The 14901-nt window shown below is 40.9% G+C and overlaps 1 protein-coding gene across 1 annotated transcript in view; it reads left to right on the top strand.

Annotated features, from left to right (window-relative positions):
- Positions 1–14901, top strand: part of LOC109033832 (G-protein coupled receptor dmsr-1-like) — a 120359-nt gene that overhangs the window by 55122 nt on the left and 50336 nt on the right. The window contains exon 2 of the mRNA XM_072303149.1: positions 13164–13240. The gene's annotated coding sequence lies outside the window, so the exon portion shown is untranslated. The remainder of the gene's footprint in view (positions 1–13163; positions 13241–14901) is intronic.

Here is a 14901-nt window from a genome sequence, read left to right as displayed (position 1 = left end):
ATTACAAAGGGAAATCTTTACGGCCAGCGAGGAGGCTACTTCAATTCAATTTTAATCTTCCAACGCATTCGTAAGGCGCAGAGATACAACTATTCGAACTCTCCGGGATGCGGGAGGTATCACGCTCCATTTGAAGGCGTTTCAAAACTGTCAAGCTTCGACATAGATTAATTGGATTGCATTTTTCAAAAAGGAACCTAGCATTGCAATGTTGCTAAGATTGTGCAACTTCTTTTGTCTTGGAGGAAAAACCCGATTATCCATTAATAGTTTCTATTTTACTCGCTAAAAACTGTAAATTTAAGACAAAAATTGCTATCTAAATTTCATAATTTTTCACGATTTCCGCAATTTTATTGCAAAAGGTGAAGTTGCACAATCTTAGCATCATTGCAATGCTAGTGGTTCCTTTTTGCAAAATGCAATCCAATTGTCATTTTGCATGAAGTTCGGAACTCGAAATCGATGGAATGACTGATCTTATGAGCTGATGCAGTTCTGGGCACATCTTTTTGTATTAATTCTTCATTTTTAGCCTTTGTTCAAGTTAAGAATGAGTGTGTAATTTGCATTAAACGTTCTCGATGCGTTTTCGTTCAGCCTGGCACAGCTAACGTGGAATGACCCTTCTACCAAGGAGGAAGAAATAGTGAAAGAAGAATTTCATTTTCACTTTTCACACACTTCATTCACACTTTTTATCCCTCTTTTCTTTCTTCCATTTATTCTAACTCCTTCTTCTTCTTTCTCTTCTCCCTATCCGGAAGACGGAGACCTAGGTCTGTCAGTCTCGGGCTAACGAGCCGTTCGGAAGCGGTTCAGTTCGTAGAAACAGGAAGATCCTGATTTCCTCTCGGGGGAGGGCAGAAAGAAACATCGCGGAGGCTGCGAGGAAAATTAAAGGGCCATTTCCTGGACTGAACCCCCTGGGGGGGGGGGGGGGGAGCGGGTGCCGAACTTCCGGGCGGAGCTAATCAAATCAAAAAGTTTGCCGGAGTTTGGTGGGCCGGACGACAAATGGACGTATTTCTACCAAACAGAACTATGCGCATTCAGACATGAGCCCTGAGACCCATAAGAATATATGCATAACAGGGCTCGCGTCATAATGCACTTAGTTCCGTTTGACAGAAATACGTCCAAATGAAGCATGTCGGGAGCGGGTTCAACCGAGCTGACACGTAGCTGCCGTGTCCAGTCCGCCCGGGCCCAACTTCGCCCCGCTTTGACATCATCGACGTGTTATTCAAACCCGCCGCGCGTCGAGCGTGGAGCGATCGCCCCGGAAACTCCTCCCCCCCCCCTCCCCCCGGTGTTTTAATGCGATGTTCACGGAGAATGCGGATGGACCGCTGAATAGGCTAAGAAATTATTATGAGCACCGTCCTTTCTAAATTTCATGTAGATCTCGATGGGAACGCCTAAAGTTTTGTTATAGTATATAGGATGATCTCTGGCTTCAATTTTACCTCAGGGATGATAGCAGCATTATCATGGGTCGTTGAAATAAATAAAAAAAAATCGAAAATTCCGCTGGAAATGGGAGACGGGTCAAAACTGACCTGGTATTATCGTTCTCGCGGTGGTCGTGAAAAAAAAGCTCTAGCTACTCGAAATTTTTTTTCCAATGGTTTTTCTTTTAAATTCATATAATTCAATGTTTTCGTAGAGCTATTTGTGAAGGTAAAGTTTCCAGGGACACCGAATGAAAAATGGGCGTTCCTTTACGAAGCGCCGGGTCAAAAATGACCCTTGTTTGGCAGGCTAGGGTTAAAGCCTAATATGGATCACATTTTGCAATAAGGAACCACTATCTCTAGCTTCCCCATAAAAGCACCTATCTGCATAGAGAAACCAATATGGCATGTGTGTTGTTTTTAAAATGGGCCAAAAATAGTGGTTCCTTATTGCAAAATGTAATCCATATTATCTATTCTTCGATAGCCGTGAACAAGTTAAGCGAGTGGGTTCTCAAAACGGGTCCTGGAAATCGAGAAATGTGCAATAACTATGCCAATAGCGAGATGAACGAGGTTGAGGTTGCGCGGAGAGAAAGAGGAGCAAGGTGGTGTTCGATGAGGGTGGTGATAGGGAGGGGGGGAGGAAATGTGGGAGCATCTCGGTCATCCGTCGGAAGGAAACAAGCTGTTCAAGTTGGCGAAATTCTCTCAACTTTCGCGTTTCGCCGGCACCGCACGCCCGCGCTCGCCTTCCCGCACGACAAGATTCCGCGCAAGAGCTCCGAGCTGCGGCTTCGGAGCCAGTTGGCTCAAAACACCCGAGTCGAGGCCAGGTGCACCTCCGAAATTCCTTCCTTTCGCCCTTGCCAAATGAGTCCGTCGCAAACAACCAGGGCGAAGACACGGTTGTATCGTACAAAAATTGGCCGAAAAATCACGATGTAGAAGGTCGAAAATGTGCCCTTTACCTCAAAATTCGTGCAGGAGTTTTTCGCTTGTTTGAGCTGCCCGTAGGGTATCGACAGGTCAGAAAAACCGGGAATTGTCTAGAAAATAGAGGTATTTTCTGGGTATTTCTCGCCTCTGACCTCTTTTGGAGGCACGCTGAAAAGTTTTAATCAGCATATTTTCGGGAGTATCAGCTAGGTCTCTTTTGTTGGATCGTCTCCTCTGACATTTGGGTTATGACCCTTTTTTAGCTGGAGGTGGCAGTTTGGACGTTATTTCAAAAGGATGCTTTAAAACAAGGATATTTCTGTTGTCCGTCCTTTTTAGGCTTTAAAATGCTTAATCTACATATTTTCGGGTTTATCAGCTGGGTTTCTTTTGTTGGATCGTCTTCTCTAAGATTCGGGTTATAACCCTTTTTTAACCAGAGGTGACAGTTAGGGCGTTATTTCAAAAATATGGACCAATACAAGGAGATTTCTGCTGCATTACCTCGTAAGATCGATCGTTCATTTGATATTAAGCTTCTACTTTATGCGATATGATAATACCGATAACGAAGCTTGACAGGTTTGAAAACGCCTTCAAATAGAGAGTGATACCTCCCGCATCCCGGAGAGTGCGAATAGTTGTATTTCTGCGCCTTACAAATGCGACGAAAGAAATTGGAGCAGTCTCGGAAGATTAAAATTGAAGTAGCCTCTTCGCTGGCCGTGCCGGTTATCCTTTGAAATATTTGCAACTATATATGACCGATGAGTTAAAAAAAGCTGAAGGTAGGGTTGTATTTAGAAAATGGGTAATTTTTATGGGAAGATTCAAAGTAAACCAGTGGTAAGAAATAAAACGAACTAATAGGAACTCTAATCACAATGAAATACAAGATAGAAGAATTTACACTCAGAAAAAGCCATGGCTTACGAACCAATTAGTGGTTCATATGGAACTCCACTAATAGTAGTAAAGGCAACGTATAATAGTCAGTCAGTTATTTTAATTTACGACGATCAGCAACCAGATTTACCTTAGTAATGTAATATATGTATGGTACGAGATATACCTTAGTATGGTTTATAGACCGAGAATCATTAGTTCATGTACGAATGTTGGTGGTGTTCCATATGAACCACTAATTTGTTTATAAAGCCATAGATTTTTCTCCGTGTACAGTATAATTACAATCCTAAACAGGACGAAAATACATCTAGGACGTTTTGCGCAAATTACTTGCTTATTCTCAACTTGAATAAGATCTGCAAATAAAACATTAAAACAAGGAGGTGGACGCACAAGTGTTGCATTAGTCGTAAGATTAGTTATTCTGTTGATCTTTTTCTCCAAACTGTATGAAAATCCCGCCATTAAAGCTCGATAGTTTTGAAAACGCCTTCAAATGGAGCGTGATACCTCACGCATCCCAGAGAGTACGAATAGTTGTATCTCTGCGCCTTACAAATGCAACGGCAGATTAAAATTGAAGCAGCTTCCACGCTGGCCGTGATATTTTTACCGCATACTTGAAGTGTGCTCAAGCCAGGAACGTGTTTAACAAATGGATAATTTTTATAGGAGTACCAAAAATAAACAAGTGTTAAGAAATAAAACGATGTAAGAGGAACTCAAATCCACGATAAAATAGAGGACAGTTTTTTTATTTTTATTTTCAGTAAAAACATTTTCATTCAAACACTACGCAGTTACCACAAGTAATTTCTTCATCTCTGAATCTATTAACATGTATTCATTTTTTAAACTAGAATTGACCTACATCGAACGTTAGATACATTTTTCAAAACCTAATTCTAGTCAAAACTGATTTTGTAAGAATGCGACCTTTATTTTTAAATATTTCTCGAGGTATTCTGTTGTTTTAATACAGTAAAAAGCGGATATATAAACCTTAAATAGAACAAAAACACATCCAGAAAGTTATGCGCAAATTACACGCTCATTCCCAACTTGAATAAAAGCTATAAGTAAAAAATTAAAACAAGGAGATGGACGAACAACTGTTGCAGGAACTTGTTATATCAGTCATTCCATTCATCTTTTTCTCCGAACTTCATGCGACATGACTCGGCAGTTTTGAAAACGCCTTCAATTGATCCGTGATACCTCCCGCATCCCGGAGAGTACGAATAGTTGTATCTCTGCGCCTTACAAATGCGACGAAAGAAATTGGAGCAGTCTCCACGCTGGCCGTGGCACTTTTGCGGTTATGACCGCACAGTTAGTTGAAGTGTGCTCACACTAGGGTTGTATTTAACAAATGGGTAGTTCTTATAGGAGGATTAATTATATACAAGTGGTAAGAAATAAATCGATATGAGAGTAACTGAAATCCACGATAAAATAGAAGACAGTAATTTTTCTTTCTGTAACAAAATTTTCCTTCAAACAGCACGTAGTTTCTACAGATAATTTCGTTGCATCTGTGTCTATTTACATGTATGAATATTATAAGTCAGGATTGACCTACAATTAATGTTAGATACATGTTTCAAAACTTAGTCGAGAAAAGTGGAACCAATCGATGCGACACAAAATGCAGGTTGTTTTGACACAAAATATGACTTCCATCGAATCACCTTAATCACGCATTGTTATTGGTTTTTGCATGGTTTTATGTTTTTGATTGTTTGCTCGTTACAGTTCTGGGCTAATTAATTCAGGGTAATAATTCCAAGTTTAAAATTCCCGAAAGCGGAATACTTGTAATGAAAAGGAAACGACTTGCTGTCTTCTTTTTCTTGCCCGGAGTTCGGTTGCTAGGGTAGAATGCAAGATGTGGAGTGCAACCCAAGTAGATACTTTATTTCTGGAAATATTTTTCAGCGAAGCTTCCCCGCGGATCGGAGATAACGCGCGTGAGAAAGCGTTACGAACGATAACGCTCGGAAGATATACACTTGGGCGAAGTAATGAAAGTTGCACCGAGAGCAATGCAAAGAATCAATGTTTCATGTCTCGTGAGAGCTGAGCGCGCGTGGAACGTTGCAATCAATTATGAACGCCATAAATCGAAACTTTATCATAAATGTCATGGAGTACGACCCATAACGCCAGGATAATGAGATCCCTCAAGTAGTGGGAAGTAATTAATGGCCCGGAGACGGGCATGGCAGGTGAAACCGTCATTATTTTCAAGTGAATATTTTACGTCACATCTGAATGGATCCGCTCTCGACTAGCCGCAAGGCTCTAGTTTTTGCCAAACTTTTCGATTAAAAGGTACTAAAATATCGACGGTGAAACTATGATAACAAGTAGAGTATCAAGCAGAAAAAAACACTAAAAAATGGCCCGAAACTGTATGCAACAATATTCAAACATGTTTGGAGAATCACGATATCGAAGCTCGGCAGTTTTGAAAACGCCTTCAATTGTTGCGTGATACCTCCCGCATCCCGGAGAGTACGAATAGTTGTATCTCTGCGCCTTACAAATGCGACGAAAGAAATCGGAGCAGTCTCCACGCTGGCCGTGACACTTTTGAAGTTATGACCGCGCAGTTAGTTAAAGTGTGCTCACGCTAGGGTTGTTTTTAATAAATGGGTAGTTCTAATAGGAGGATTAATAATATACAAGTGGCAAGAAATAAACCGATATGAGAGTAACTGGAATCCACGATAAAATAGAAGACAGTTAATTTTTTTTTTTTTTTTTTTTTTTTTTTTTTTTTTTTTTTAAGCAAAGAGAGAAGCAGCAAATATAGAAATAAAATGAAAATTAATGAAAATAATTGAATTTGTGGTTATTATGATGAATGATGGCCATTAATCAGGGATGAACTGTATAATAAGAAGTTCGCAGCATAATGGTCAGAAATTCAATCCCTTTCATTATTTTTAATTTTATTTGTATGTAACAAGGGTGAGAAACGGGGGAGGTGGTGGTGAGTCCACACCATTGCGCGGGAAATCCGAGCGGAGAAATTCCAAAAATTACAATTAGAGTAAAAAAAATTTAACTCAAATGAGTACCAGTACAAACACAAGCTGAACACTCTCCCCCTCAGTTTTGTACTGGTGCTCATCAGAGTTAACTTTTTTTACTCCAACTATAATTTTTGGAATTCCTCGGCTTTGACTTCCGCGCGAAATGGTGTGAACCCAGCACAATTTCTCCATCTTGTTACATGGATACAGGCAAACAAACCAACTGCGTGGCAAAGCATACAATGTTATGAGGAAATGAAGGCGTTCCGAGCTGAGTTGGTGTGTTTGAAGTTTTTAAATGATCGAAAACCTTCAATATGCCGTTGCAAATGTCATTCGGTAGCATGCAGGACTCTTATAAATTGCCTGCGACATGTTTATGGTGATCTTTCTACGAATAATTTTGGGTTTTTACTGAGGAAGGAGGAAGATCGAAATCCCCAACTACGCCTCTGCACTTGGATGTGCGGAAAGAGCTGATCCTTCAACCTGCAAAACGGTTTCCATGGGAGGGACAGTTTACTCTTATTTTTCCCGGGCGATCTCCATTGCAAAAAATGCGATAAATCAAGGACAGTTGCTACTGCCGGTGTTGGGTGTTCTGGGGAAACGACATCGCCACTCGATCCCAGACGAAGCGGGGACGCATGGGGGATGTGGGGGGGGGATGGGGGGCAGAGCACTGGCCGGTCTCCGCAGATAAATCAATCTTCGGACCGGAACGCCGAAAAGGCCCACGCTGTCAAGTCCCAGGTTAAAATACTGATTTCCCACCGTGCCAAGTTGTTTTTATAATCGTGAGGATTCGCTGTGGCAGCCTTTGAATTCGATAAATGCAAACGCGTTCGTTTATGCGGGAGGAAGATTGTCTTGGTGCTTCGTTGTCCAGCAATGTTGAGAATCGAGGATTATCTTGCGGTTCTGTAGTGAATCGGGCATTTTCCTGAGGGGTGGAAAGGAAAATTTGAGAAAAACAGTACACACTATTTCAATCAACTTGTTCCAAATCTTGGAGCGTAGAAAAATTGAAGCACATCGACGGCAAAAGTCCGCAATCACCCCATATCTCGTTTGCGGTGTCTGAAAAAAAGTCCCCTAAAATAAGGGCTGACTTTCGCCCCTTTTGCGGTATTTGATTCGACCGTCGAACCTAGGTTTAAGTGGAAGCTTATAATAACAGAAAACTCAGGAAAACATTTCAAGATGAGTGTAGGAGCCGTTTTCGAGTTACCGGGGGGGGGGGGGGGGCAAGGGGTCAAACTCCGGCTTTATTTTTCGCTATTTTCTTGTTGAATTGATGTGTCTACGGGTTTGTTATCGTTGTTAACACATGTTATACACACCGGTTCCTACGTATTTTTACACGGAAAATCGAGTTTTAATGATGACGTGTCTATATGTCGTCATATTGATTTTTTAAGATTCTTTACGGAAAATCGACGATTCTTTGAGATTGAAACTGTTCATTTTTGATTCATGGATGACTAAATGCACCTAATATGACTGTAGTACACCGACTGCTACGTATTTTTTCTTGCAGGATCGATTTTTAACGTTAACGAGTCGATATATCAATCGCTTCTATCGAACTTTTGCGATTTCGTAGGAAAATCAAAGATACATTGATATTGAAATTGTTATTCTCCATCCGAGAACAACCAAATTTTGGGTTGGGGGATTTCCGGTGGAAACAGCTCCTTAGTTGCCAGGGGGGCGACCCCCGGCTTTGGCTTCTTAGGGGCCAGGGGGGCGACCCCCGGCATTGGCTTCTTAGGGGCCAGGGGGGCGATCCCCGGCTTTGGCTTCTTAGGGGCCAGGAGGGTGACCCCGACCAATGTTCCTTAGTTGCCAGGTGGGCGGCCCCTGGCTTTGGCTCCTTAGAGGCCAGGTGGGTGGAACCAAGGTTTTAGGTCCTTAGGGGCCAAGTGGGCAGCCCCCGGTGGGTTGGCCCTATTGGATGCCAGGTGGCTCACCTCCGGAGTTTTTTCTCCCTAAGAATATCGAATGACATTGCTGTAGTTCGTACCCAGTTGCTTGAAATCAATGATTCGCCTTCAAATGGCCGGGTATGCAAAACGACTGGCCTGACGCACGAATAGTGGTATCAGAATTTAGCATTAAGTTTATGGCTTGATTTGAAGGCGCTCTTCTGTATCCATTGTGAGTGGCCTTGTACAATGATGTTGACCAAAAAGTTCATAATTTTGGGGTTTTAAATTTTGCTGCATATTCGAAAAACGCAGAGGAATATTAATTTGAAAAAATAATAAGATTGTTTTTGGTCTCTACGTCTTATTTCAAAGAAGAGAGCGCAGGCGGCTGGATCAGATCGTGTAGTTTAAGTTTCTTGGTTTGGTCAACGTATTCTGAAGCGAAACTGAAAGAGTCGCCGTTTACAAGATCACAACTTACTCAAAAGCGGTTGTGAATTTAAAAAGTTTCGCATGGATAAATATTCAAAATTGCCTCAAACGATTCAATTCATACAGGAGAATGACAGTCAGTTTCTGTCCAAAATGGCATCCAGAAGAAACATAAAAGTATAGAAAAGTAAGAAGAAAAATCACTGAAACTTTCAGTAAGAAATACTGAACAGTTTCCGAATAAATACCCAATGTATGTGTGGACAATCAAAATGTGGTTACGTTGTTTCGCCTGTAAGTCGACCATTCGACCATCCGTGCGTTTGGGCAGCGCCCATGTGATAAGTTTTCAAGCATCATGATTCAACAACCATCTGGCAAAATGTTTTATTATTACCGAAGCTTACTCGATCGTTCATGCAATAAGTTCCAAGAACTTTCCCCACTCAAAGTTGCGCGTTCTGATCTTGACGGTGCGGAAAACTTTACAGGGTAAAGTTTGGAAAAAAGTTCGAGTTGTTTCAATTAGTTACCTCTTATCCAGGAGAAGAGTTCACAATAATGCACTCGATGAATGAATCATTCGATATTGAAACCGCTCAAGTCGATTATCTGATGAGCCCCAGAATACAGGTACTCTTATGGAGCTGAGGGCTCGTCGAATGGACCAGGGATTTTTTAACATCGACCGGCTCAAATATTCCCACCGTTTGTGGGGTCTGTGAAAGGCTCCAGGAATCTGAGCTTGACTTCCGTCTGTAATTTCTTGAATTATATAAACCTATTTTAGAATTTTAGGAAATGATACGCTACATTTGATAAATTAAAAAAATCCTCGGTTCAAGTCCTCGTTACTAAGTCAGTTTGAAAGCTTTTACCGGTTCTCTCTTTGGAACCCAAATAATATGGATATTTACTTCAGCTTATGAACAATAGGACTTCTTGTGGAATTACTTTTCTGTAGATACATCGTTCTTTTACCGTTCACTGAGGTGTAACTCGGTCTTCGAGAAAGATTTCATAAAGTTTCGAGACCCTGAATGCATGGGCAAAAATAACAGAATTGGTTCGTCATTCGGTAACCCTGGTCTATCTTTAACTGTTCTCAAATGGAATTTTAACTTTTAGAAAATGAACATCCAGAAGAATAGCAAATTGGGGCAGCTCAACCAAAATATCATTTTGAATCCATTGCAGTGCGGTTTTGATGATTTAGCCATTAATTTGAAATACATCGGCGAGTAAGGTATGGGGGTTGGGAAACAAAATTAGGTTAAGAAAAAGTAGCCTTTGATCAGAGATAGAGAGAAACTCGTTTCTGAAGTCAATTGAGACCCAAAGGCACGAGTATGCTAAAAAATTGGCGTGAAAATACAGATACAAAATTATTTTGCAAGTTAGTTTCCGCCAAAATAGGAATGGTTCATAACCAAACAAAAAAAAATTAAATAAATAAACTTTTATGTTTTTGAATGTGTTGATGAACACTACTTTTTAGTACCAGGGTCTTTCCACGCCAACTGTGCCAAGCTGAACGAAAATATCTCGAGGACGTTCCGCGAAAATTACAAGCTCATTCTCAACTGGAACATAGGCTACGAATAGGAAATTAATACAAGTTGTGCCCAGAACTGTTGCATCAGTCCATCAGATCAGTCATTCCATTGATATTGTGCCTCGAACTTCATGCGACGTGAAAATCCAGTATCAAAGCTCGGCAGTTTTGAAAAAGCCTTCAATTGGAGCGTGATACCTCCCGCATTCCGGAGAGTACGAATAGTTGTATCATTGCGCCTTACTAATGTGACAAAGGATTAAAAATAAAGTAGCCGTCACGCTGACCTTGTCAGTATTCCTTTGACACGTGTTATGTTATGCCGCTTTAACTATAATTTCACCGTCGATAAATCGATCTTAGCCAGAATGATTTATACAAAAGCTATAAGTCCACAATAATGAAAATCACGGCGAAGACGCCTGGAAAAAGACATAAGACGCAACTGAAGCCCGACAATTCCAGTATCAAAGCTTGGCAGTTTTGAAAACGCCTTCAATTGGAGCGTGATACCTCCCGCATTCCGGAGAGTACGAATAGTTGTATCATTGCGCCTTACCAATGCGACGGAGGATTAAAAATAAAGCAGCCGCCTCACTGACACGCCGTTTTCCTTTGACGCATGTTATATTATGCCACTTTAACTATAGTTTCACCGCCGATAAATCGATCGTAGCCAAAATGCATTGCGCAAAAGCCAAAATACAACATAATGTTACAATATGTTTTATTTAAAACAATCGGTGCAAATACTAAAGTTATGTGAACGACTGAAAAGTAGACAATTATTGTTTTTAAATTAGTTCGAATAAATCATATAATCCTTATAACTAACGCTGTTCATATTCTAACAGGTATAATAATTCATTCTAGTTTTCTGTTTAATATTGAGTTGATGACGGTTGTTCGGATCAATTCATATGAGCCCAATTTTAAAAGGATTGATGCCAAAATTATTGATTTTTGTACCGGAGATTCTACTTGAACTTTCGGTAATCACATATGTAAAAATATGGTAGGTGTTTTTATTATGAAGGTGATTATTAATATTATATATTATCATTTTTTTACATCGGAATTGATTCTGACTATTTTATTATAGCTAACTCACTTATTACACGGAGAAAAAAACTTCGTGCTTGGGACCCGAAGTTTAGGTCATATGGATCTCTGAAGTTTTCGAATTAAGCATCTGAACACTTTAGGTCCAGCTGCTGAGGTTTAGATCACACATCTGAAACTTCAGTTCTTACATCTGAAGTACTTCGGTTTTCACATCCGAAAAACTTCGGTTCTTACATCTGAAGTACTTCAGATTTAAGAACTGTGCTTCAGATGTGTGATCCGAACCTCGACAGCTACACCTAAAGTGTTCTGATGATCAATCCGAAAACTTCAGAGATCCATATGACCTAAACTTCGGGTCCCTCGCACGAGGTTTTTTTTTCTCCGTGCACTCCAGTGCATATTCAACCTGAATAATACCGCTTGTTTTCATATGAGAGTTTACGTTCCGTCCCCAACAAACTTGAGGGGTAGTGGCCTTGTTGCCGCATACTAGGATTGCCATAATGACAATCACGACGAAGACACGTGGAACACGAAACACATGCGACGCAACTGAAACCCATTAAAAAATGATGGTAAACTCACTCGACAGAGCCTTCAGGTACGCAGGAATATTTAAGGAGTGCCCGACGCGACTCGCACGTCGCGCGACGCGGGAAAGTTCGGAAGTCGGCCGAGGGCTGGGAGCTTTTTGTGCGTGAGTCGCGATTTGATGGGAAAACTTCGCGACAAAAGAAACGCCGAAACTTCATACTTTCCAAGTTATTTCGGCTCAATGTCAAAGCAGATAATGATCCTTTGTAATGAGAGGCGGGAGTGCCTCGGAGAAAATTCATCACCGCGCGATCCCGTGGAGGGGGGGCCACTTAAAAACGGGCCGAGTTTGGCAAGTCCCAGATAAGGGCTTGATTTTTCCCACCTCCCCGGACGAAATCTTCCCTTCGAATACGCCCGTGACTTCCTCCTGCTTATTAACTAATTACAGATCCACTCCCGGCACGTCCGTCAGCTCGAAAATGGATCACCGTCACTGAGGACAAGTAATTTAGACCTTAATCGTCGTTTTGAATTTTTAAAAATACGCACTCTGGGTCATGTTCTGGAAAGCATTTATGATCTTTCTTTAGCAGTGCCCCTATTTCCCGGAACTAGATTCCGGAACTTTTGAGATTGTCCTGAATTTTTCCCGGAACTTCTGAAATTCCTGAAATGTTCCGGATGTTTTGAATTTTCAGGGATTTTCTCGGAATTTTTTAAAAAAATCTGAAAAGAAACCCGGAATTTTGGACGGTCATGGAGTGGGAGAAATTGGAACAAAAAAGTTCCGAATCCCGACATTTTTGACAGACATAAAATGGGAGCGCTTTTCTTTAGACAGCTCGTTTCCTTAGGAGGCCATCATGGTTGATACTGCCAAGCTAAGGAAAAACGCCGCATGAGCATTCGATTTTTGCCAAATTTCTTAGCAGAAAATATTCATTTTTGAAGAAAATTATGAATAGTTCCCTTCAGATCAGGAACTCTATGGGAAATTGCGAACAAAATTATTTGAAAAATTGGAGGGAAAATATTCACAAGTTCACCAGGAAATTCGTGTTTTATCAAAAAAAAAAAAAATTGCAACGCCTGAAGGTTCATACGTTTTTTCCTTAGCGCACACTGCGATTAGGCTAGGATGAAGGAAATTCTGAGCATAGCATTATAAAACCGAAAATTTTGGCAATTTTGTACAGAAATAAGGGAAAAGTGAAAAAATGTCTTGGAAGTTCAATTCAACAAACTACTGTCCTTAGCTTTGGCTCATTCGATGTTTCTTATTCTTATGTTGCAGACTCCATTTTCACGAAAAGGAACATACTAATAGTGGATTCAAATGAGTTATACTGAAGCATCTGGCTTATGTGGAATGTAAGTAGTTTTGTTGTATTTGCATGGATCACTAACCCACAAAAACAATAAATAGGGAGGATAGTAATTACTGTTGTAGAATGATACACAAAAATATCTTGAAGAATCAAACGAAAGAAAGCACAAGAAAATGGGAAAGCAAGGCTAAAAACAAACTGAATGCCGATGACGTTTTGGGGTGGTTCCCATCCCCTCCTCGATCAAGAAACAAAATATAAAATCATGAAAATAAAAAAAGCCATTCAGACCTCGATTTGTAATATAAAGTACACATGAGCAAGGTATATTTTTGGTTAGTTATAGTTATCATCTCGAGCTGACCCATATCGCGTTTAACTTGACTTGACGCGTAAAAACTTAAATTAGACATCGACCTCATGCAATTATTTAAAGACTTTTTTCGTGAGTCTGATATAACCGGTCTCAATTCCGAAAGCATCAAATATAATGTGTCACATTATCGTCCGAAAGATTGCATGAAAAGTTTGATCGGCCCTATCTTTTCTTGCAACCTTACGTGCTCAGCCAAGCCCCATCACCGAAGCCACTCAGGCATCGAACGTCAACCTTTTTTTTGCGGACACATATGGAAACATAATCAATTCAAAACCCCCTCGACGCACTCAATTGCGCGAGGGTGAGCATTTATTACCTTTTTAATGTGCCCGCATGCGAGGCCTAAAAATGAGCGGGGGGGGGGGGAGTATGTCACCCGCTCAAGTTTCAAAGAAGTCGTCGAGAACTCGGTCTCAAGTGGAACATTACCCGGCGGTATTCGCGAGAGATAAGGAAGTTGTTCGGGGAGAAGGCGCGCGTCAGGACTCAGGAGCAGGGCCTCAAATCCTGAGGAACACATAATTAGGGACGTGCGACAGGCGACCCGCTATGTTGAGGAAACGACACGTTGCTCGGATGTCGGAATAAACCATTTATCATGGAGATTTTTTCCCGACCGCAGCGTTCGCACCCGGAGACATGCGGCATGAGCTCCGGCTCCACGGTTGCAACGCCGCACAGTGGATCGTGTCAAGCAGAGAGGTCGGACCAAAATTTGGAAACTTGAAAAGCTCATAACTCCGTTTTTACAAAATTTTGAGGTCTTAAAAATGGTCCCATTGGTTTTCTCGTAAAATTCTCCCTAGGGATCAACCCCCAAAATTTAGAATTTGACGGAATAAACATCCAAATTTTCAGTTTTTGTCAACAATTTCATGTCCGACCTCTCTAATTGACTCGATCCACCGTGCGCCGCTTGATGAATAAGTGAACTAAGTTTGAGTACCTTCATAGAGAGACTAAGACGTGTCAAAGTTATTTTCATCGAGTTAAACACGGAAGAAAGAATCCCAATCCTAACTATACACTGGAAAAAAAACACATTGGATCTGGGGTCCAGACTCGTAAAAACATCGACAAGAAAAGTACTCTTGATTCAATCAGAATCTAGCCTAAATCAAGAACCAAGCTTCTTACTTTAAGCGGATTTCGTTTTGATTCAAGCAAAAATCCGATTGAATCAAGAGTATTTTTTCTTGTCAATGTTTTCAAGAGTTTGAACTCTAGATCCAATGTGTTTTTTTTCCAGTGTACTCCTAGCCAGGGTATCTACAAGTCCGGAAAGTTCGGAAATAGTACTGATTTTTTAAGGGCGGCCCGGAAGT

The sequence above is a fragment of the Bemisia tabaci genome, chromosome 8 (genome assembly GCF_918797505.1).
Source record: "Bemisia tabaci chromosome 8, PGI_BMITA_v3".
In the NCBI taxonomy this organism is placed as follows: domain Eukaryota; kingdom Metazoa; phylum Arthropoda; class Insecta; order Hemiptera; family Aleyrodidae; genus Bemisia; species Bemisia tabaci.
This window is presented reverse-complemented; position numbering and strand designations above follow the sequence as displayed.